Source organism: Anolis sagrei, chromosome 2 (genome assembly GCF_037176765.1).
Source record: "Anolis sagrei isolate rAnoSag1 chromosome 2, rAnoSag1.mat, whole genome shotgun sequence".
Classification (NCBI taxonomy): Eukaryota; Metazoa; Chordata; class Lepidosauria; order Squamata; family Dactyloidae; genus Anolis; species Anolis sagrei.
Window position 1 is genome coordinate 250,245,129 of NC_090022.1, and position 23,980 is coordinate 250,269,108.

Consider the following 23,980-nt stretch of genomic DNA (forward strand, 5'->3'; position numbering starts at 1 on the left):
ATAAATCACATAACGTTGAGGAAATCATTGAGAGTAGGTGTGGATGAGTTGGAAACTGTGATAACTATAGCACAAAATTCTGTATCTGAGACTGCTTATCAGATTTTAGAGTTGAATAAATGTTTTACAGACAGATGTACCTGACCCTTTTCTAAATAAATATTGTGGACTTGAGCAAAAACAAATCAGACATTTCTATTGTATGAGTTGTACTTTAATATTTAAACATATACTGTATGTAGGCAAAATTAATCATTCTTAAAATTCTGAATATTGTATTAACCAACTGCATTTATTAACCTACATTAAGTACTTATAAATAGATGTTGTGGGTTTATTTGGAATGAATTCCGTGAATGTTTTCAGAACTGAAAAAGACTTGGAAACAATCAAAACTGCTAGATCGTATCTAGATGTCAAAACATTTTAAAGACAAATATATTTGAAATTAACCTATAAGCCCCCTGTATTCAAAGGGTTCCAAGACTCCTCCTCATGAATACCTGAAATAATGTATAACAGCTAACCTATATTTTGATGATATTTGGCCCAGAAGCATGCCATAGTATTGCAGTGGAGGAGCCAGAGAGGTCCATAAATACTTCAAGAGGAGCTTTATTTGGAGCCTGAGTAAGTAAACCCATGGATACTGAATAAAGGGGTCGTACTATACCTCATGTGAAGCCCCCGGTGGCACAGCAGGTTAAACCACTGAGCTGCCGAGCTTGCTGACTGAAAGGTCAGTAGTTCAAATCCGGGGAGTGGGGTGAGCTCCTGCTGTTTGACCCAACTTCTGGTAATTTAGCAGTTCAATAACATGCAAATATGGTCTGGTCTCTAGGAGGTGTCTACGGACAATGCTGGCTCTTTGGCTTAGAAATGGAGATGTGCACCACCCCCCAGAGTCAGACATGACTAACTTAATGTCAAGGGGAAACCTTTACCTTTAACTACTATACCTCATAATTAGCATCATCCATATTTCAGAAAACTTGCCAGTCAGCTAATACACTCTGTAAGATATTGTCTCCCATGAGCATCAAGTCACAGAGTTTTTTTATCAGTTAACTGAACAGACAGATAGACCCCCAAAAGTACTGATCATTCTCATTAATGCCAAAACAGAAGATAGATGTTTAGAAATAAACAATAAAGGATAATCAACATACAGAATAAACAGCTATATTATTTATGAAACTAACTCAAGCTGGGAAGTCCCACCTCATCCATCACATTAGGCTGATTATTAGGGCATCTTCTCAGTACTAATTTGAATACCTATCTAATATTTCTCAGTATTGCACATTAGCACTGTTCCATCTTTCCTGACTTTCTCTTCCCCCTCACTGTATTTGCATGCAGTCATCTATATTTTTACTTCCATCTTTCAAAGCTATGCATGAGTACTATGCAATACTCTCTTGACATGACTCTTGAATTGGAATGAATTCACATATATTGATTTGCAAGTCAATCATTCTAGCATCACAAAACAACTATGGCTTCAAAAGTGAAGTGGAGCCATTTGAGAGGCCAAAAAGCAATCATCTTCCTTAAGAAATACACTACTAAAGATACATCTTGCCACTGGGCTGTCCATGGAATAGGAATACAACATTATTGCTTTAATTTATCAATTACATTTTGAAAATTCCCTTTAAAACAGCAATGTTTATGGTGGTTTACAACATGACCTACAAAATTTTAAAAACCCAACGCATGTAAGCAATGCAAAACAGCACATAACAAAAAATGAATAAACAGAGTAAAAAGGGGCAAAAAGTTAGTTCTCCAATAATGAAGGCATATGTGTCTAGAAAATGAAAAATGTCCCGCTTTCATTACAATGTATGCAAAATACATGAAAATCTTGTCACTTTTCTTTTACACTACCAGTGAAAATGAACACATTTGCACTGTAATTCAAATCTGGCATAACCAATATGAGTCCAATAAAGACGCATTAGTGCTGGTGCATAAAGCCAGTATTCATTTCCTAGATTAAGGGTGGAGCATTTGTGGCCCTTTAGATATTGCTCTATTTCGACTTCCATCAGCTCTAGCCAGCATTTCTATAGTTGTGACCACTGGTCAGTAAGGAGATAAAAATCAACATGGAGAAAAGTTTGAGGACACAACTACTCTGAGACTCACAGATAAAAGATGTCAAACCACAATAATGGTAGGACAGCCACGCTTGGAAGTAACTGTTTGGAAGAATCATCACCCACAAATGAATTTAACAGATACAGTACTTAAATAACATTGTTACAGATTATGCTTATTCTTGTTTGCTCCTAAATTAAAGGATACAAGCTGTTTGGAAAAATTTTCTACTCACATGTTATCAAAACATGAAACAAAATTGAATTACTTTCAGCTTCCCTATAATCCACGATTGCTTTGAAAAACTGCCCCCATAATTATGATGCCCACTGACTATTAAATGGCTGGCTCAAGCAATTCTTGCCTGTTCCAAAAATGACGTCACTGCAATGGAATATGAGGAACTCTTGCTTCTTGATGTTTCATAATAAGGTGGCTCCTCTTTAAATATCCAAAACTCTTTAATAAGAGATTTCTACAATACACATCAGCATATAAAATATTGCCATATCAATAAAAAACCTTTAATCAAAATGTTTGGGATGACAACACTGATTCTCAGTATGTCAAATGGGCTTTCCTAGAGGAGAATACAGAGCCAGGAATTGTGGGGGGGGGGGGGGGGGAATTCAGGATGTTTGAATCATGAAACAGATCCTGTCTTCACAAGCCAAGAACAGGATTGCTCAAAGGCGCATTATCAACAGACCTTTATGGATCACACTGGATTTGTGGAAATGACAGGAAAAAAACCACCACTGCATCAACATGATTTGGAAAAAAGGAGTTTAAATACAACTTATTAGTGTTTCCCTATGGGTGACATGGGGAGAGAGAAAGAGATTGGAAATATCCTGTTCTATTTATAATAATAAATAAAACTTTATTTATATCCCGCCATCATCTCCCCAAAGGGACTCAGGGTGGCTCACAAATGCACTCAGAAGTGCAACACACATAAAATACACAAATGGATAAGCATATAAAACAATGACAATACAAAATTTACACAACAATTTTACATAAAATATCATAAACCCTTATTGATTTGTCTTGTAATGCTGCTGTGAGATTACCCCCTAAACGACAATTCCTTGCACATATATACAAAACAGTTGTTATACATTCACAAAACAAGTTATTGGTTCTTGATTTAAAAGCCCAGAAGATGGGGGAAATCTTCAATAAAAGGTGGTTTTTTTCTTTAAAAAAAAGCACAATCCTCCCAATACTTCTTTTGTCATTACAGTGGCATTCCAATATCAACCAAATACAAATGGTTTTGACCTACAAAGCCCTAAGAAACATGGAGCCAGGACATCCAAAAGACCACTTCTTCCACAAAGGCTTGCTCAACATTTGAGCTTCCCAACATATTGTTGCATGTCCCAGCATTTTGCAAGTTTAGGCACATTAGAGAGCTTTTCCTACAGCAGATCTCTTAACAGTGGAACTCTCTACCAAAGGAACTTCGGCTTGCATCAACTTAGCTGAATTCCCAACAGGCAGATCAAACAGTGCTGTTTTGAATGGTCTTTTGTTTGAAACATCTGTTGTTTGCTTTAATTCTCGATTCAAAAATTATTTCATAAGAGCCTATTTGAGACTGTTTATAAATGTCCTTAAATGTTATTCTAATTTGTTTTTAAAGTTTTCGCTTCTGATTCTTTCACATATTTTTGCTCTTGTACATTGCCTCGGGGGTGCTGGTGGGCTAGGAGGTAATACTGCAGTCAAAGCAAAAAGTTGATGATTAGTGTCCACACCTGAATCTAGCGCAATCCCCTCATGACTTTTACAGTTTTTAAACACTGATTCCAGGAAAACAGAATTTTTTTTTGTTTGGGACGATCAACTCTCCTTTAAAAACACAGAATCGCCTTCACGACATTTAACAGTATATAGTTATCACTGCCAGTGTATTATGTAGCTGTGATTACTGTGCACTTGTTAGGATATATGTTCAGATATGGGTAAAGGACTTTGTAAATTCAACCTATATTCATTTGCAACATGTCAATTCATTCATCTGTGGATCATAATAAAATGTGGCAAGTTCTTGCTGGTATGGGGATACCAAATCACCTTGTTTGTCTCCTGAGGAATCTGTATAACGACCAAATAGCAAAAGTAAGAACAGACCATGGAACAACAGACTGGTTCAAGATTGGGAAAGGCGTATGGCAGGGTTATATACTCCCACCCAACCTGTTCAACTTGTATGCAGAACATATCGTGTGATGTGCGGGGCTTGACGAATCCAAGGCTGGAGTTAAAATTGCTGGAAGAAACATTAACAACCTTAGATACCACTTTGATAGCCAAAAGCAAGGAGGAGCTGAAAAACCTTCTAACCAAGGTGAAAGAAGAAAGTGCAAAAGCTGGGTTGCAGTTAAACATTAAAAACCAAGATGATGGCAACAAGACTGATTGATAACTGGCAAATAGAGGGAGAAAACATGGAGGCAGTGACAGACTTTGTATTTCTAGGTGCAAAGATTACTGCAAATGCAGACTGCAGCCAGGAAATCAGAAGACGACTACTTCTTGGGAGGACAGCAAATGACCAATCTCAATAAAACAGTGAAGAGTAGAGACATCACACTGGCAACAAAGTTCCACATAGTCAAAGCAATGGTATTCCTATGGATGTGAGAGCTGGACCATAAGGAAGGCTGAGCGAAGGAAGATAGACGCTTTTGAACTTTGGTGCTGGAGGAAAATTTTTAAGAGTGCCTTGGACCGCAAGAAGATCCAACGGTCCATACTTCAGGAAATAAAGGCCAACTGCTCATTAGAAGGAAGGATATTAGAGGCAAAGATGAAGTACTTTGGCCACATCATGAGAAGACAGGAAAGCTTGGAGAAGACAATGATGCTGAGGAAAAAGGAAGGAAAAGGGAAGAGGGACTGACTAAGGGCAAGATGGATGGATGGTATCCTTGAAGTGACTGGTTTGACTGTGAAGGAACTGGGTGTGGTGACAGCCGATAGGGAGCTCTGGCGTGGGCTGGTCCATGAGGTCACAAAGCGTTGGAAGTGACTGAATGAATAAACAACAGCAACAATTTATTCAATTGGTAAGAGCCCCCGTGGCGCAATGGGTTAAACTCTTGTGCAGGTAGGACTGCTGACTGAAATCCAGGGAGTGGGGGTGAGCGCCTGCTTGTCAGCTCCAGCTTCTCATATGGGGACACGAGAGAAGCCTCCCACATGATGGTAAAACATTTGGACATCCCCTAGGTAACTTTTTTGCAGACGGCCAATTAACTCACACCAGAAGTGACTTGCAGTTTCTCAAGTCACTTCTGACATGAAAAAAAATCAATTGGTAGCTTGGCAACTCTGCAAAGAGAAACCTTGTATTAGAATCACATATTGGGCAACCCAATAATTGATGTGCAGAAGCAAAAATAAACATGGGTGAGGGGCTCATGGCTGTTTTGATTAGTTCTACAAAGTGTTTGAGCATACATTGGAAAGGTAAAGGTTTTAAAATAAACAACCACTAGCAAGATATATAATGTAAGTAACTGCATTATCCCAGTATGTTGGGGGGGGGGGGGGACAACAAGAAATGAGAACTTCAAGCCAAGTAGCAGCATATGCCTAAAATAAAATAAAGCCTAACAAGTGGTGTCTGAGGGACCAGAAGCGTGCTGTGACATATAACAGGCTTATTACACTTAACCACATTCTGATTTGTCAGACAGGCACAAAGGGCCTACAAAACATTTCTATAACAAGGTCTATAAACAAACAGAGCTGGAATTACATGTGGAGTATATAGGCACTCCACCAAATCTATATAACCAGAAAAGAAAAAAAGGAGCAAAGAAAGTCCAAGGTTTCTGTAAAAAGAATATTTAGAAGAGATTTTCTGAACATACATTCCACTTTTTCTTCCCAGGAAGAGAATTATGGCCAATGAACTTAGTTTTCAAGCATTCGCTTTTTCTACAAAGAGCTGCTATTTTAAGGGCAAATGTTTTATAACTGGGGGAAAATACTTTTTACTGAGTCATTCTATGAAGCCACACACAAGCTCTGCTTAGGCTGTCTCCGGTCTAGAAAGAACTGCTGTTTTTAAAAGCTCTCCTCCTGTTAAAGCACAAGGCATAAGTATGTCAAAGAACAGCTAATGGGTACGCTAAGAATTGCAGTCTACTGAGAAGCTGGATACTTGACCTGGATTCCTACTTCCATTGGTACCAATTCAAAAACAATCCCATTTTCCTCAAGTTTGTCAGTACATGCCGGATCTAACTAGCAATGTAGACCACTCACAAAAGTGTTTTTTGGAATAGTCATGTATTATATGGATTAGAAGTAAAGCCATCAAATGCATGAGTAAGAAAAGACAGAGAAGGAGAAAACACTTGTGGTATCTTTGTTGGTTCAGAGGCTGGCAGAGGGAAGCCAGATCTACAAGTTCCCTTTAACAAAGGGAAAGAGGCTGCTAGCAGAAGGCTGCTTCCAACCCAGCCTCCATTTATTGATAATTGGTAATCATATTTATATTTCTCATTTTCAAGTTCAATTGCCAAAGAATACCACATCCAGCAATAATAAAACAACACTCACACATGGTCTGACTTTTGCTAAACTTATTCTTCTAGTATATCTATGTTTGCATTGTTTCATTACATTCATGTCATGTTTTTGCAGAAGTTTCCCTCATTTCTGTTCTCACAACAACTTTTTGAAATTGGTTAGTCTGAGAAGGATTGGCTGGCTAATGGTAACCTGATTGTAAGGTATATGGCATTTACTGCTGCTCTGCAATGAGCAAAATGTCTTGGATCAGACCTGATATCTTTTGTATGTATATGCCTGCTTGTGTATTTGTCTCCCGTCTGACTTGTTTGTCATACCTGATTGACACATTAAGTTACTCTGTCGCTTACCTGAGTCAGCATGTGTTTGTGAGTTTCTATGTGTGTTTATGTTCCCTATGTCTATGAGCTGTAAAAGTGATAAATGGCAGTCTGTGTTTGCATTTCAGTTCTCTGTGATGGATGAAGCATTCATCTTTTGCTTTCAGGGAAAGCTAGAGAAATGATCTCCAGTAAAATGTGGAGCAAAGTATATTTTGCATTGTATTGTCATGCACAAATGTCATTTCTGAGCTCAGTATTAGCTGTGTCCATCGTCGCTTTGATTCGGTCCTGAGCTTTGCATCTGTATTGTCATGTCAGATATATTGCAGTTCACTTTACATCAGCTTGCCCTTGAATAAAGTTTAGAGGCTACACCTAGTACAGGATGCATTTTGTTGATTATTTAGAGCTGTACAAAGCTACAATACATGTATTATGTATGATCTATATGTTTATTTTCAAACTAATTTTGGATTCCTGATGTCAGTTTATAACATCCTAACAGTTTAGGCTAAGTACATTTAGAGTCCTTCTCCTGGTATGTAGCAGTCAACCTTTGAGATTTTTGGAAGGCCCTGCCTGTAGCTGAAATCTATCATAGGTTACTTAAAATGTACCTCTTCAGTCAGGTCTTTGATAGTGGTTAAGGAGACCTGTGGGCCTTCTGTTGTATAATAGTTCTCTGATAACTTAACCTGATTAACTTGTAAAATACTTTCAAAAGAGTCATATATACATTTAACTCTGGTGCCCCTGGTGGCACAGTGGGTTAAACTGCTCAGCTGCTGAACTTGCTGATGGAAAGGTTGGCGGATCGAATCCAGGGAGCGAGGTGAGCTCCTGCTGTTAGACCCAGCTTCTGTCAACCAAGCAGTTCAAATACATGCAAATGTGAGTAGATCAATAGGTACTGCTTCTGTGGGAAGGTAACGGCACTCCATGCAGTCATCCTGGCCACATGACCCTGGAGTTGTCTACAGACAATGCCAGCTCTTTGACTTAGAAATGGAGATGAGCACCACCCCCCAGAGTCAGACATGACCAGGCTTAATGTCAGGAAAAACTTTTACCTTTATACATTTAACAAAAATATTTTTGCCATTTCTAAATCTATGAGTAATCAATCTTAAGAAATATTTAGATATAAAACCTTAATCTTGTTTCTTTCCTTCCTAAAGCTAAACCTGCAAGTAAAGTTTGTATAGAAAATATTCTTGCCATAAGGTTACCCTGTTTTAGCCTTGTTGTAAACTGCCTTGGGAGAAATGTAGGCGAAATATTAAATAAATACTGTTCTGGGGTTTAATCCAAAACTGTGCCCAAGATTAAGGTGCAGTTTATAATGCATTTTTTTGGGAATAGTGTAAGAGAGGTCTAAAGAAGAAAAACGAATGTGCTAGTTAAGGAAAAAAGTCACTTATGATATTTATCTGGAATGGAACAAACTGAAAGGCTCAATATTAATTCTGAACAAACAACTAGCTGAGAAGGCACAATATCCATATGTATTGTTGACATCAGAACTACTCTAGTTCTGATGTGAGCATTTCAGAGATTAGAATAAAACCCTAAACAACAAATGTGTACAGGCCACATATTTGTATTAACTACTAACTCTTACAACTTCTGACTTTTTTTTAAAAAAAACCCTGATAAGTTACATAGAGTAATCTGGCCTCAAATTATTCCAATATTCACTATTTTTAAATATAAAGACAAACAACCATTTCATCTTGAACTGCCCTATCTCCAAGAACGTTAAAGCTACATGGGAGATCTAGGAGAGTGTCTTTGTATAACATAGCTTCACACATGCTCCCGCTATGCATATTTTAAGACACTAGATACATGATGAGAAACTCTGTTAGCCATATAAAATGAAACTTGACAAGAGCTCCAGGGGTTGAAAGATAACTGCTTCTCCACCTGTCTGAAGCATGTAATATTTAAGTCACAGCATCTCTTCTTGTAAGTACTTTCCCTGTCCTAAAACTGACATCAGATTGACAGAAATAATCAGATGCTGCAAAGTTGACAGCTGACTGAAGCTGTACACCCCACACATCAGAAGCAAGAACACCACCCCAGGGCAAGCAAAGATGAGCAACAATGCCAGACCAACAGCAGAGGTACACAGCTGGGTGTCTGCACAGATCAATTCGCTCTCCAATTACCGGTTTGGCATTAGGCTTAGAAATACAAGGGGAAAATCAGGAAAATTGAAGAAAACCAATCCACCTTACTTTGTCTGTTTCCAAGGGATAGCCACGTTAGTCTGTCATCGTAGAAACAACAATAAGTCATGCTGTTGTCACAAAATTAATGAAGAGTGCAGATAATGCTTATGATCAAAATGAACTGTAGTTTTTTTTTTTAAAAAAAAGCTAATGGTGGAGTAAGTCTTCTGTTTGATGCTACAGCACTTATATATTTTGTCTACAATAATAGTAGCAATCATAATGGATTAACATGATAGTAAATAACAAATTATGAAACTATATATCTGACTAGACCTACAAGTCTGAAATTAGGAAATAGCACAACAAAGGCTCCTCTAGTACTAAAACTGAAACAGAATTTACTGGCAGTGGCTAGGTCTCATGTCAGACATGCCTTTTACAAAGTATCCTTTCAATAACATTACTTGTTGACTAGGAAAACAGTCACTTGAAAAATCCCTTCCTTTCTAGCCCAAATGGAGACAGATATTAACTGAAGTCTACCTTCTTCCATATTCAGATGGTTGAGCCTGTAATTCTTCACCAAACTGAAAACCGTAGGGATGAGCAAATGAAATTAGAATATCACAATAATTCAATCAGGGGTATTGCAGCTGAATAAGAGCAAGCTGAATGAGGTAAGACCAGCAGGCTCTACCTGACCGGGCTCACACAATATTCCTTCTCAATCCATTAAACCTTCCTCTCTTTCACAAAGACTAACTACGTGGAAATTGACGGGGAGGAGTTGGGTGTCAGTGGAGAGCTTCCCCAAGGCCTGAAAATGCGTCCTGGGGCTAAAAATGTCACCACAGAGTCATGGTGTTTGTAAGCCAGCCCAAAGTGTTCTCTCTATGTCTCCAGCACAATTCTATGTCTCTAGGCATTTTATAGGTCTCCCAGACCTTTTTAATTTCAGATAAAAATAGAGTTAAAATAAAACGTGAAAATTGCATTGTGCGAGGATTCTGGAACAGATCTCTTGCAGGTCTACTGTAGCTTGAGTTCTGTCAAGAAATGGACCAGCAGTGGAATCATAGAATCATAGAGTTGGAAGAGTCCTTGTGAGCCATCCAGTTCAACCTCCTGCCAAGGAGCAGGAAAATCACAATCAAAGTACCCCTGACAGATGGTCATTCAGCCTCTGTTTAAAAGCCTCCAAATAAGGAGCCTCCACCACACTCCGTGGCAGAGTTCCACTGCTGAACAGCTCTTAATAGTTAGGAAGTTCTTCCTAATGTTCATGTGGAATCTCCTTTCCTATAGTTTGAAGACATTGTTCTGCATCCTAGTCTCCAGGGCAGCAGAAAACAAGCTTGCTCCCTTCTCCCTATGATTTCCCCTCACATATTTATACATGGCTATATCATGGGAGTTGATGCAGCATGGGAGTTTTGTGTTTCCTCTAACAAGGCCAGGTCATCAGTCTGACTGTATCATGTTAGACCTTATGAAGTTTTGCAACACTGTCCAAAGAGAATGCTACAGTAATCCAACAAGATATAATCATGGCATGTTCCACACAGCCAGATCCGACATCTGCAGGTACAACTGCATACCTCCTCAGATAATGAAGTCAATACATAACCATCATAACTTGCAGATAATGACAGCCTTATCCTTTATGAATTTATTGAATCTCTTTTCAAAGACATCAGATTTGGTGGTCATAATTACATTGTTACAAGCTACTTCCACATTTGCTTTGCAGAGAAGTTGTGCCTTTTATCTTTGTTGAATTTCACACCATTTGCCTTTAATATTATAACAGTGTTTCTTCTCAGTCTTCAAAATTTTGTAAATGTCTATGTACTTTCCCTTTGCTAGCATTTTTCTAAACTAAAGAATTTCAAATGCAGTAGTCTTTACACAAAGTTCTTCCAACCTCTTGATTATTCTACTTGCCCTTTCCTGCAATTGTTTTTCCAACTCTAGACTATCCAGGGGTAAATTTGTTTTCAATACTATAGATCAGTGATTCCCAACCTTCCTAATGCCGTTACCCCTTAATATAATTCCTGATGTTGTGGTGACCCCCAACCATAAAATTCTTTTTGTTGCTACTTCACAACTGTAATTTTACTATTGTTATGAATCATAATGTGAATATCTGATATGCAGGATGATTTTCATTCACTGGATGAAATTTGGCACAAATACCAAGTTGTAGTTGAAGGGATTTATAGTTAATTTAAAATCAAAGAACATTCTGAACTCCACCAACAATGGGACTGAACCAAATTTGGCACACAGAATTCCCATGAGCAACAGAAAATACTGGAAGTGTTTGGTGGGCACTGACCTTGAGTTTTGGAGTTGTAGTTCACCTACATCAAGAGAGCACTGTGGATTCAAACAATGATGCATCTGGACAAAACTTGGAGTGAATATTCAATATGCCCAAATGTGAACACTGGTGGAGTTTGGCGAAAATAGATATTGACATTTGGTAGTTGTTGTTGCTGGGATTTATAGTTCACCTACAATCAAAGAGCATTCTGAACCCCAGCAACGACAGAATTGGGCCAAACTTCCCACACAGAATCCCCATGACCAACAGAAAATACTGTGTTTTGTGATGGCCTTTGGCAACCCCTCTGACACCCCTCTCGGGTCCTGACCCCCAGGTTGAGAAATGGTGCTGTAGATGCTCTTTAACATAATGAGACTTCATGTATTCATTTATAACTCAGTTGTACTCATTTTATAGATTTTGGTGCTATAAAATGCATGCACAGTCCTACTAGCACATACAATGGGGCACATTTATAGAACTAGCATGGCCAAAGAACATCTGCTGAAGTACAAGGTGGCCTACTTCACCTGTAGGTCAAATTTGTCTTGACTTGATTAACAGGGATACTAATAATGCTTGCCCAAAATCAATGATAAACAAGTGAAGGCCAAGATTAAAGGAACCTCTAGGCAACAAGGCAGGCCTGGAATTAACAAAATTCTCAGTGACAATGACAAAAACAAGAATTAGAACAAGAACTGCAGCAGACAAAATACATAAATCCGTTAAATAAGAATAGCTTTAATGAGGCAGGAAATATCAAACTGTTCTCTGTAACAAGCTTGCAAAGAACAAAGAGCACAAGTTTAAAAACTAATAGAATCTGATTGCAAGGCCAAATTTTATGCCACGTTCTCCCAATGAGCATAAAATTTATGTCGCAGAGGAAAGGACTGTTTTGAATTTTAGAAAGTAACAACATAAAACACAGAGAAAACAAGATATATATCCTACCATCTAGATTGCTGTGGCTAACCACATAAAAAGGTTAGTCACAGGTTCTTATCTGCTTGTGCCTGAATGGTCTTGTGGAAGGAAACATCTACTTGCTGGGTACAGGTAGGCAAGAAAGCCTCTTCCATCTCAAAAGAAAGTTACTTGCAAGTCCTCCCTTTAAGAAAGGCTCCTAGTATGTGGTAGTTTGGATGCTCTGAAAAGAGGCACACTAGATATCTCAATAACAACTCAATTAAGCTTCTTTGGGCCTTTCCAGACCGGCAATATATCCCAGGATATGATCCCAGGTTTTCTGTTTTAAACTGAATTATATGAGTCCACACTACCAGATAACAGTGGGATAAACAGAGAACCTGGGATCAGGTCTTGGGATAAACAGCCTGTCTGGAAGGGCCCTTAGACCTTCCTTCCATTAATAAACTGGTATGACCTCAGTCATCTCTGGAACTTCAGAGTTGGCAACAAGGCTGACTGTTCATCACTGGAGGCAGCAACACATTCGCTAAGGGATGTTCAATGAGTGAAAATGTCAAACCTCACAAGTATCACATCTGCCATCACCATTTGGGAAGACTCACGACTTACTACAATCAACTCATCATATTCTCACAAAAGAATAGGATCACATCAGAACAAATCAATTTATAAGTATTCCAATCTTTATTGTTTGTAATAGATTACAGTTACTTTACAGTTTGTAATACTTGTACCCAGCAAGTAGAATACAGAGGTCCTTGAGAACCATTTATTACGAACATGCCTTCTATTTATTTGCATGTCTTTGATAGAAATAAGTTTGATTATGCCATTTCTTGGTAGATGGCACTCACTTACAGATCAGGGAAGCACTCTGAATATCAAGAATACCTCCTGGAATCAGCTAATCAGAGAATTCTATCTTGTGAAAAGCTGAAGACTTCTCAAATATAATGCATTCCTTCCTCTGCCCTGAAGCTTTCCCACAGTGCTCCTGCTTGCAGTTTAGAGAAAAAGGCAAATGGACACAAAGACACATAAAACATTATGTAGGTACATGGCTCTCAGCTACAGTTCTATTTTCTGAAAGATTCAAGAACAATGTAACATCATACGACCAATAACATTCATCCATCACATGACGAATAATGCTTCAGACCAGTGGTTCTCAACCTTCCTAATGCTGCGATCCCTTAATACAGTTCCTCATGTTGTGGGGACCCCCAACCATAAAATTATTTTCATTGCAACTTTGTAATTGTAATTTTGCTACTGTCATGGATCGTAAAGTAAATATCTGATATACAGGATGCATTTTCATTCACTGGACCAAATTTGGCACAAATACCCGATACATCCAAATTGGAATACTAGTTGGGGGGTGGGGTGTTGATTTTGTCATTTGGGTGTTGTAGTTGGTGGGATTTATAGTTAATCTACAATCAGAGAGCATTCTGAACTCCACCAACGATGGAACTGAACCAAATTTGGTACACAGACTCCCATGAACTACAAAAAATACTGGAAGGGTTTGATGGGCATTGATCTTGAGTTTTGGAGTTGTAGTTCACCTACATCTAGAGAGCACTGTGGACCCAAACAATGATGGATCTGAACAAAACTTGGCACAAATCCTCAATATGCCCAAATATGAACACTGGTGGAGTTTGGGGAAAAACAGACCTTGACATTTGGGATTTATAGTTCATCTACAATCAAAGAGCATTCTGAAGTTACCCCACCAATAATAGAATTGGGCCAAACTTCCCACAGAGAACCCCCATGACCAAGAGAAAATATTATGTTTTCTGATGATCTTCGGTGACCCTTCTGACATCCCCCACATGACACCCCCCCCCCCCCGAGTCCCAACTCCCAGGTTGAGAAACACTGCTTTAGACTTTCACTGAAGGACAGCTTACATACAAACTCTAGTGCAGTTTTCTGATTTTTTTTTTTTGCTATTTTAATTAGCCCTATCAAGAGGTACAATTCACAATCTAATAATCTTTGAAATGACGTCAATAAAAAGCCAAGGCTAGCAAACAAGACATAGTCAGTTTAAGCAGCGACCGGGCAATTTGGATTGTTCCATCAATCTATTCACTTTTCCTGGAAAGCGTACACTACCATAACTCAAAATGGCACAAATATTGGTTTTGTGAAGTATGAAGAACTACTTCACACAAAACATCCCCTGATGAAAGACAGCACCCACATTCTACACCTGGGAGGTCCACACACATTACCACTTCAGGACCTTTTATATGTCTATTATTTATACAGTGCAATGACTGCAAAGTATTTCAGAAAGTCTGAAGGACAATAAGGCCATGGAACTTATGATTAATCTATATAATTGGTTCCCACAATCTTACATAAAGATAGAAAACATAGATAGATCATAAGGGGAAAATGCATATTTACAGCACTAGCACATCCTGTTGTCTTCCACTGTTCAGACAGATTGATTTTACAGTGGCTTTTTAATCGTGTTCAAAGACTTTTAATCACTGAAATTTAAATAAATAAATACATCTAAGGGCCACATAAAACCATCTCTTATGTGCAAATCACTGTCACATTAAGTGCTTCATATGGTCCATATAAACAATCACTAAATGCTTGATTAATCTTTATGAATTGAACTTATAAAACTAAAAACAATACATATTTTTTTCTGAAATCTGTGACTTCTGTTAAGAAAATACAATCTCAACAGTTCAGTTAAGTTTGTGCTAAAACATCAGATATAATTCTGATGGAAGGAAACAAAATCTAATTGCACGCCTAATAGTTTCGCCCAAATCTGGGTCTTGTTCACTTTCTCAGTGTCTGTTAAAATACTGATAAAACAGTATTGTATGTGAAATAAATTAATTCTTTCTGAAGCTGTATGCAAAATAATGCCACTCATTATGAAACCGACAATGTTTGGTTCCAATTTCTCTCTGTTCTAAGAATTGGGGCCACAGTAGCACAGTGGGTTAAACCACTCTAGCTGCAGGAAAGCTGCTGACCAGAAGGTTGGAAGTTCAAAGCCTCAAGTTTGGGTGAGCTCTCGACTGTCAGCCCTAGCTCCTGCCAACCTAGCAGTTTGAAAGCATATAATGTGAGTAGATCAATAGATACTGCCTCCGCGGGAAGGTAAACAGGTACCCCATGCAGACATACTGGCAACACAATCAGAGATATCCATGGACAACAGGCTCCCTGGCATGGAAAATGGAACAAAAACACCTCCCCATGGCCTGAGTTGGGCATTGCCTCCAGACGCTGGAGATGGAAAAAGGGGAAGCCTTTTACCTCTCTCTCTGTTGTATGCCATTGTTCATTGTGTGTGTAAAAAGGCATTGAATGTTTGCCTCATACATGTATTGTAATCCGCTCTAAGTCCCTCCGGAAAGATTTGATTAACAGGGATACTAATCCAAAATGTATGCTTATTTTAGATGTTTATGTGTATATGTTTATTGTATGTATGTATGTGTATGGCATCAAATTGCTGCCATAGTGGAATATAAATAAAGTGTATTATTATTAGAAAGTCAATTTGTCTAAGAGGACACGTGACATTTACAGCCTAGCATGTTAGAAATCAGTTAACCACGCTTAGCAGGTAATTTCAAAATGTAATCCAAGGCAGCCCTTTTCTGCATTTTAAGAAAATAGTTCCCACTGTAAATAAATTCAGATGTTCTTTTATGTGATATTCTGAAGCCCTTTGTGTTTGCCAATATACTGGTCCAAAACAGGAAGTGGTCATGGAAATAAGCCTACAGCTGTGTGGATGCAAGAGCCTAAGAAAAGTTTTGGGATAGTAGGTGATGCATCTCAAAGTTCAGGAATGTCACTCCCCAGCCACACATGACAAACAACAACAAACAGAAATTGGAACATTAAGAAGTATTTTACCATAGATTGTGGAACCTAAAACTACTGAAAGATGGATTAGCCCCATCTTCGTCTATTTTGATAGTTTGCTTGTGTCACACTCCCCCTATAACAGGGTTACATTTCCCCCTGAGGACCCAGGTCCGCTGTCTTGGTGTATTTCTGGACTTATTGTTGATACATGAAGCTCAGGTGTTGGTGGTGGCCGGGAGGGCCTTTGCACAGTTCAAACTTGTATGCCACTGCAACCATACCTCGAAAAGCCTGACTTGGCCACAGTAGTCCATTCCTTAATTACACCCAGAATGAACTACTGTAATTTACTCTACATGGAGCTGCTTTTGAAGATGGTTAGTACAAAGGTCGGCTGCCAGATTACTAACTGGAGCTAGCTATAGGGAACATACCATGCCCCTACTGAAGCAGCTCCACTAGTTTCCGACAATTTTCCAGGCTCAATTCAAGGTGCAGATTACTACCTACAAAGCCCTATATGCCTCGAGTCCAACCTATCTTCAAGACCACATCTCTTTCTATGGACTAGTGTGGGCTTTGAGATCAGTAAGGGGGGCCCTTCTCTCAGTCCCACCACCATCCCAAGCATGGTTGGTAGAGAAGAGAGAGAGAGGGCCTTCTCTGTAGTGGCTTCCTGGCTCTGGAATACCCTCCCAAAAGAGATTAGGTTAGCTCCCACCCTTGACTTCTTCCAATCCAGCCTAACATGGATTTTTAAGCAGGCTTTTGGCCTCGAATAGGCTGAAATGGGACCATATGAGGTTGATACTCTGGCACTTTAGTTGTGTATTGAAGGCAGCTAGTTTTAGCTGCAGATGGTCTGCATTTTAAACTATTTTATACGTTGATAGAAATTTATGATAAAAGCGGAAATAAACAGAAACAAAGTGGGTTCCAAGTGTGGAAACATTTAACCCCATAGTTCCACACTTTGCAGCAAGAAAGACCAACTACAACTACATGTCATAGCACTGGTTTTACATTGCTTCTCTGTTTAGTCTTTCTTCCACTTGCACTGTACTTTCTTCTTATGTCAGCTTTTAGACCAGGCATGGGCCAACTTGGGCCTTGAACTCCCCAGAATTCCTAAGTGCTTCAGGCTCCTTCCTTTCTTCCTTCAGCCGCTTAAGCAGCTGAAGAGGAAAAGGTTCTGTTAGGAATTCTGGAGCTGAAATCCAAAACACCTGGAGGGCCCAAGTTGGCCCATGCCTGGTCTACATTGTAGAAATAATGCAGTTTGGCACCAATTTAGTAGCCATGGCTCAATACTATGGAATCCTGGGATCTGAAGTTTGTTGAGGCACCAGGACTTTTAGGCAAAGAAGGCCAAACAGCTTCAAAAACTGAAAAAGGATTTCAAAGCACTGAGCTATGGCAGCTGAACTGCATTAATTCTTCAGTGTAGAGATGCACCCTTAGACCACAAAGCTTTGCAAAATTCTTCACCAAACGCAAGTCCTACTGCAATGTTTTCAACTTTTTAATATTACACTCCACATTCAGGGGGGACAGAATAGTAATTGTCAAAAGCTTTCATGGCCAGAATCACTGGGTTGCTGTGAGTTTTCTGAGCTGTATAGCCATGTTCCGGAAGCATTCTCTCCTGACGTTTTAACCCACATCTATGGCAGGCATCCTCAGATCATGTGAAGTCCGTTGGAAACCAGGCAAGTGGGGTTGATATATCTGCGGAATGTCCTGGGTGAGAGGAAGAACTCTTGTCTGGGTTGATGTGAGTTTTCCAGGCTGTATGGCCATGTTCCGGAAGCATTCTCTCCTGACGTTTTAACCCACATCTATGGCAGGCATCCTCAGAGGTTGTGAGGTCTGTTGGAAATGAGGCAAGTGGGGTTTATATATCTGTGGAATGTCCCAGGTGGGAGGAAGAACTATTGCCTGCTTGGTATAATTTGGCCACCTTGATTAGCATTGAATAGCCTTTCAACTTCAAAGCCTGGCTGATTTTTTTTGTCCTGTCAGGAGCGACTTGAGAAACTGCAAGTCGCTTCTGGTGTGAGGGAATTGGCTGGCTGCAAGGACGTGGCCCAGGGGATGCCAGGATGTTTTGATGTTTTTATCATCCTTGTAGGAGGCTTCTCTCATGTCCCCGCATTAGGAGCTGGAGCTGATAGAAAGAGCTCATCCACCTTTCCCCGGATTCGAACCTGCGGCACAGGGGTTTAACCCACTCCGCCACGGGGGCTCCAGCCTGGCTGATAACACCTCCCATCAAAGGATCACCCAAGCAGCAATCAGCCAGGCTTTGAAGCTACAAGGGTATTATTCAGTGCTAATCAAGGTGCTTAATTACAACATCCAAGCATGTTTCCAGAGTTCTTTCTCCCACCTTGGACCTTCCACAGATATATAAAACTTGCTTAGTTTCCAACAAACGTCACAACCTCTGAGGATGCCTGCCATGGATGTGGGAGAAAAGGCAAGAGAGAATGCTTCTGGAACATGGCCACACAGCTCGGAAAACTCACAGCAACCCAATAATAAAAACTTTAGGAAGGAACCAAAAGCACAGTCCTCCTTTCTTCTTGAGCTTGAGGGAAGGGCTCCTGTTGTAAGAACTAGACGTGACCCTTCCTTGTGGAAAGGAGCCGGATTAAATCTTCAATAACCGGATGCCGGGCAAGGAATGCTTCGTAAACAGCCCAGTAAACAGCCCAGAAAGCCACGGGAAGCACAAGGAGGGGATGGAAAACAAACGCGTGAAAGGGGAGAGATCCTTCCTTCATTCCCTGCCTCCTTTTCTCTCTCTCTGGCCACCGCCGCCAAAAGGGATTATATGAGTCGCCTTATTTCCCGAGGGACGCGCTTCCGAGTTGAGACGCAGCCGCCCTTCGCCACCGAAACAACTGCAAAGCCTCTCCTCCACAAACACACGCGCAAAGAGAAAGCAACGTCTCGGCACCTCCTCCTCCTCCTCCTCCTCCTCTTCCTCCTCTTCTACGTGTGTCTCAGCTCGTAGCCCTCCAACCCGGAGAAGACCCAGAGTGCATCTACACCGCAGTTTGGCAGCACTTTGACTCAAGGCTATGCAATCCAGGAGTTGGTAGTTTTAACAAGGTCTTCATCCTTCTCTGCCCAAGAGTGCGAGTGCTTCACCAAACTACCACTGCTAGGACTCTGTAGCATTGCTAAAGTGGTGTCAAACTGCATTAATTCTAAGTCTAGACGTAGCCCGGTCCCGCCTCCTTTGGCTGCCTCAAAGCCCCCTCTCCGACGGGGCAAAGAGGAGGAGGAAGGGGAGGGAATCTGCTCCAGAGAAACACAAGCTCAGCGGAGGGAGACCCAAAGGGAAACAAGGGGGAAGGAGGGAGGCAAAGAGGGAAAAAGAAGAAGGGAGAGGCAGGGGATCAGAGGGAGCTTCAAGGGGGCAAGAGGAGGGAGAAGGTGAGGGAGAAAGAAAGGAAGGAAGGAGGAGGAAGTAAAGAAGGGAGGGAGCCTAGGAAGCGTCAGGGAAGGGGCCGGGGGCGGGCTGTCCCATAGAGAGGAGAGGAGGAGAAGAAGAAGGAATGGGAAAGGAGAAGAGAGGAAAGGAGGCGAGGAAGGAGGAAACGAGAAGTAAGGAAAAGAGTCGAGGAAGGAGGAAAGGGGAAGGGAGGAAAAGAGTCGAGGAAGGAGGAAAGGAAAGGAGAAGAGAGGAAAGGGGTCCAGGAAGGAGGAAAGGGAGAGTAGAAGAGAGGAAAAGAGTCGAGGAAGGAGGAAAGGAAAGGAGAAGAGAGGAAAGGAGTCCAGGAATGAGGAAAGGAGAAGAGAGGAAAGGGGTCCAGGAAGGAGGAAAGGGAGAGTAGAAGAGAGGAAAAGAGTCGAGGAAGGAAAGGGAAAGGAGAAGAGGGGAAAGGAGTCCGGGAAGGAGGAAAAGGAAAGGAAAAAAGAGGAAAGGAGTCGAGGCAGGAGGAAGCGGAAAGGAGAAACGAGGAAAGGAGTCCAGGAAGGAGGAAAAGAAAAGGAAAAAAGAGTAAAGGAGACAGGAGGAAAGGGAAAGGAGAAGCGAGGAAAGGAGAGCAGGAAGGAGGACAGGAAAAGAAAAGAGGAGGACGCAGGAAAGGGGAGGAAAGCGGAGGGGAAAGAAAAAGAAGGCAGGAAAGAATAAGGGAGAGGAGATAAGGGAGAGAGATGAAGAGAGCTGGGGAAAGGGAAATGAGAAGCGAGGAGAGGAGAAAGGAGACGAAAGAGGCGGAAAGGACATGAGAACAGAGAAAAGGAAAGGGGAGAAGAAGAGTGGAAAGGAAAGGAGATGACCGGGAAGGAGAGCAGAAGGTAGGAGAGAAAAGAAGGAGGGAGGGAAAGAGTAGAAAGGAGAAGAGAGGGCAGGAGAGCTGGGGAGAGGAGAGGAGAGGAGAGGGAGCCCCAGGAGCCCGCGCGCAGGAACAACTTGCCTTCTTTCCCTTGGGCTGAATCCCTGGGCGAGGCGTGTTTGGAGGGGACTGGGGGGAGGGCAGCCCTTTCCTCGTCCTCTTGGGCTCCCTTGACGCGCTTGGCGACCACCCCGGGGCTCCCTCTCCGGACTCGCCAAGGCGGCCGTGCCTGCCTGCCTGCCTGCCTGCTTGCCTGCCTTCCTTCCTGACGCCGCGCGAGGAAAGCCAGCCTGGGCCCGCCTTCCCTTCCTGCGCTCCGCCTCCTCGCCGCTCCGCCTCCCCGAAGCCCCAAACAGGCGGCCCTTCGCCTGCCTTTGAGGAGGAGGCAGCGCTGGGATGTGGTCCTCCTCCTCCTCCTCCCTTCCCTTCCTTTCCCTGGGGAGAAAGCAGCCCAGAAGTCCGCCAAGGGAGCCTTTCCTTTGAGAGCGAAGGCAGCCGCCTCCCTTCCCCTCCCCTCCTTGGTCCGGCCTGGGCGGCGAGAGGAGCTCTTCCCTGCTTCTGAAACGCGTTGGGACCTGACCGGGGCCCCATCTACACTGATGCGGTCATGCGGCTTCAAGAGGACACCTCAGGAGCCACCAAAGGCATGCTGCGGGAGGGAGACAAGGGGCGACAGCTCCTTAAAGAAAGTTGCAGGAAAGTCCCGACTTCGGCCCTTTAAGGTGCTGCAGTGCATCTCTCCGCATCCCAGATCCCAGAGCAAAATTGGCTCTGTAGAAGACCATAGACGCCTATTATTATTATTATTATTATTATTATTATTATTATTATTATGATACAAAACCACGGTATGTCACAGCAAACGAGATCTATATTCTTCTTCTTCTTCGTCTTCTTCTTCTTCTTATTATTATTATTATTTGAAACACAACAAGATGAGTCCACAGCAGACACTCTGCTGGGTGTTGAATTGGATCACACCTCAGACACTTCCCAACTGTCTAGGACTGTGTGATGTATGGGCGAATAATGCGTCCAGATCCCAGTAAGGTGGCCTTCTGCAGATGGTAATTTTGTCAGCGCCGATTGTGTTTAAGTGCAGGCCAAAGTCTTTAGGCACTGCACCCAGTGTGCCGATCACCACTTGGGACCATCTTGACTGGTTTGTGCCAGTCTTTGCAGTTCGATCTTTAAATCCTCGTATGGTGTCAGCTTTTGCAGTTGTTTCTCTTCAGTCCTGCTGTCACCTGGGATTGCAACATCGACAATCCTCACAATTGTGAGGTCAGGAGTATTGTGCTCCAAAACTCTTTCAGTCCGAATTCGGAAATCCCAGAGTAGTTTGACGTGTTCATTTTCTGTAACTTTTTCAGGCTTGTGATCCCACCAGTTCTTTGTCACAGGCAGATGGTGTTTGTGGCACAGGTTCCAATGAATCATCTGAGCAAGGGTGTTATGCCTCTGCTTGTAGTCTGTCTGCCTGATCTTCTTGCAGCAGCTGAGGATGTGATCTATTGTTTCATGTGCTTCCTTGCAGAGTCTACATTTGGGATCTGTCCCTGACTTTTTAATTTTGGCTTTGTTGGCATTGGTTCTAATGGCTTGTTCTTGGGCTGCCAGAATCAGGTCCTCCGTCTCCTTTTTCAGAGTTCCATTTGTGAGCCACAGCCATGTTTTTTCCTTGTCAATTTGGCTCTCAGTTTTTCCCAAGAACTGTCCATGGAGAGCCTTCTTTTGCCAGTTTCCCCTTCTGCTCTGGATTCTGTTTTACTGTATTCATTCTTTGTCTTTTGCACTTTAAGCAATTTACTACTATTGACTTCCCTCAATGTTGGTTTTTGACTGCCTTTCACATCATCATCACCATCATCATCAGCATCATCATCATCATCATCATCATAATCACCATCATATACACAACAAGATTAGTACACAGCAAACAAGATCACTATGCTGGTTTTTGTATTTGATCACACGTCATGCACTTCGCAAGTGTCTAGTGAGTCTGTTAAAGGCTTCTCCATAAATTACAAACCCCAGAATTCTGCAGGAGGCATAAACGGGATTTTAAGTGGATTGTTTCTCTAGTGCAGTGGTTCTCTAGCAGGGGTCCCCAGATGTTTTTGGCCTACAACTCCCAGAAATCCCAGCCAGTTTACCAGCTGTTAGGATCTCTGGGAGTTGTAGGCCAAAAACATCTGGGGACCCCTGCTAGAGAACCACTGCTCTAGTGTGATGAGGCACTAGGAATATGTGATGTAGCCATGAATATTGCTTGCAGATCTGAGTACAGTGGCCTTTTGCAACTTACAGATGGTAATTTTGTCAGCACTGATTGTTTTTAAGTGCACGTCAAGGTCTTTAGGCACTGCACCCAGTGTGCTGTTCACCACTGGGACCACTTTACTGGCTTGTGCCAGAGAGAGTCTTTGCAGTTCCTCCTCCTCCTTCTTCTGTGCAGACTGCAGCCAGGAAATCAGAAGACGTTTATTTCTTGGGAGGAGAGCAATGACCAATCTCTACAAAATAGTGAAGAGTAGAGACATCACATTGGCAATGAAGGTCCACATAGTTAAAGCAATAGAATTACCCGTAGTAACCTGTGGATGTGAGAGCTGGACCACAAGGAAGGCTGAGCTGAGCAAGATAGACACTTTTGAACTGTGGTGTTGGGGGGGGGGGAGTTCTGAGAGTACTTTGGACCACGAGATGATCCATCCAGTCCATACTTCAGGACATAAAGGCCAACTGCTCATTGAAGGGAAATATAGTAAAGGCAAAGATGAAGTACTTTGGCCACATCATGAGAAGAAAGGAAAGCTTAGAGAAGACGATGCTGGGGAAGATGGAAGGAAAAAGAGGGACCGACCAAGGGCAAGATGGATGCATGTTATCTTTGAAGTGACTGGCTTGTCCTTGAAGGAGCTAGGGGTGGCAAGGGCTGACAGGGAACTCTGGCGTGGGCTGGTTTATGAGGTCACGAAGAGCCAGAAGTGACTGAACAAATAAACAAAACACAATAATAATAATGCTTTATTTGTATCCTGCCCTATCTCCTGAGGGGACTCAGAGCAGCTTCCAGCATAATAACATGCAAACATTCAGTGCCTATATAAACAAAGGGCTAAAAATTCAAACCAAAACAATAATCAACAATAGCAATAAATGTTGTGCAATGAGTAAAAAGACAGTGATGGTAACTTCAAATAATTATAATTAAAAGCCCACCTTTGTTGATATGTATTGTAGACCTCACACAATTCCCCAAAGGCTTGGCTGAGCAGCAGGAGGCTAATTGATCCCCTGAGAGGGGTAATTGATTACCTC

The 23,980-nt window shown here is 41.6% G+C and overlaps 1 protein-coding gene across 7 annotated transcripts in view; it reads right to left on the reverse strand.

The window, feature by feature from the left end:
• PAM (peptidylglycine alpha-amidating monooxygenase) overlaps positions 1–20,958 on the reverse strand; it is a 170,364-nt gene extending 149,406 nt beyond the window's left edge. For 3 of the 7 annotated variants that reach the window (XM_067464528.1, XM_067464523.1, XM_067464522.1), the window contains exon 1: positions 20,735–20,957. The gene's annotated coding sequence lies outside the window, so the exon portion shown is untranslated. Of the gene's footprint in view, positions 1–20,734 lie in introns of all 7 variants that reach the window. The other 4 variants (XM_067464524.1, XM_067464525.1, XM_067464527.1 and 1 more) reach the window with 2 other exon arrangements.
• Positions 20,959–23,980: the final 3,022 nt, after the last annotated feature.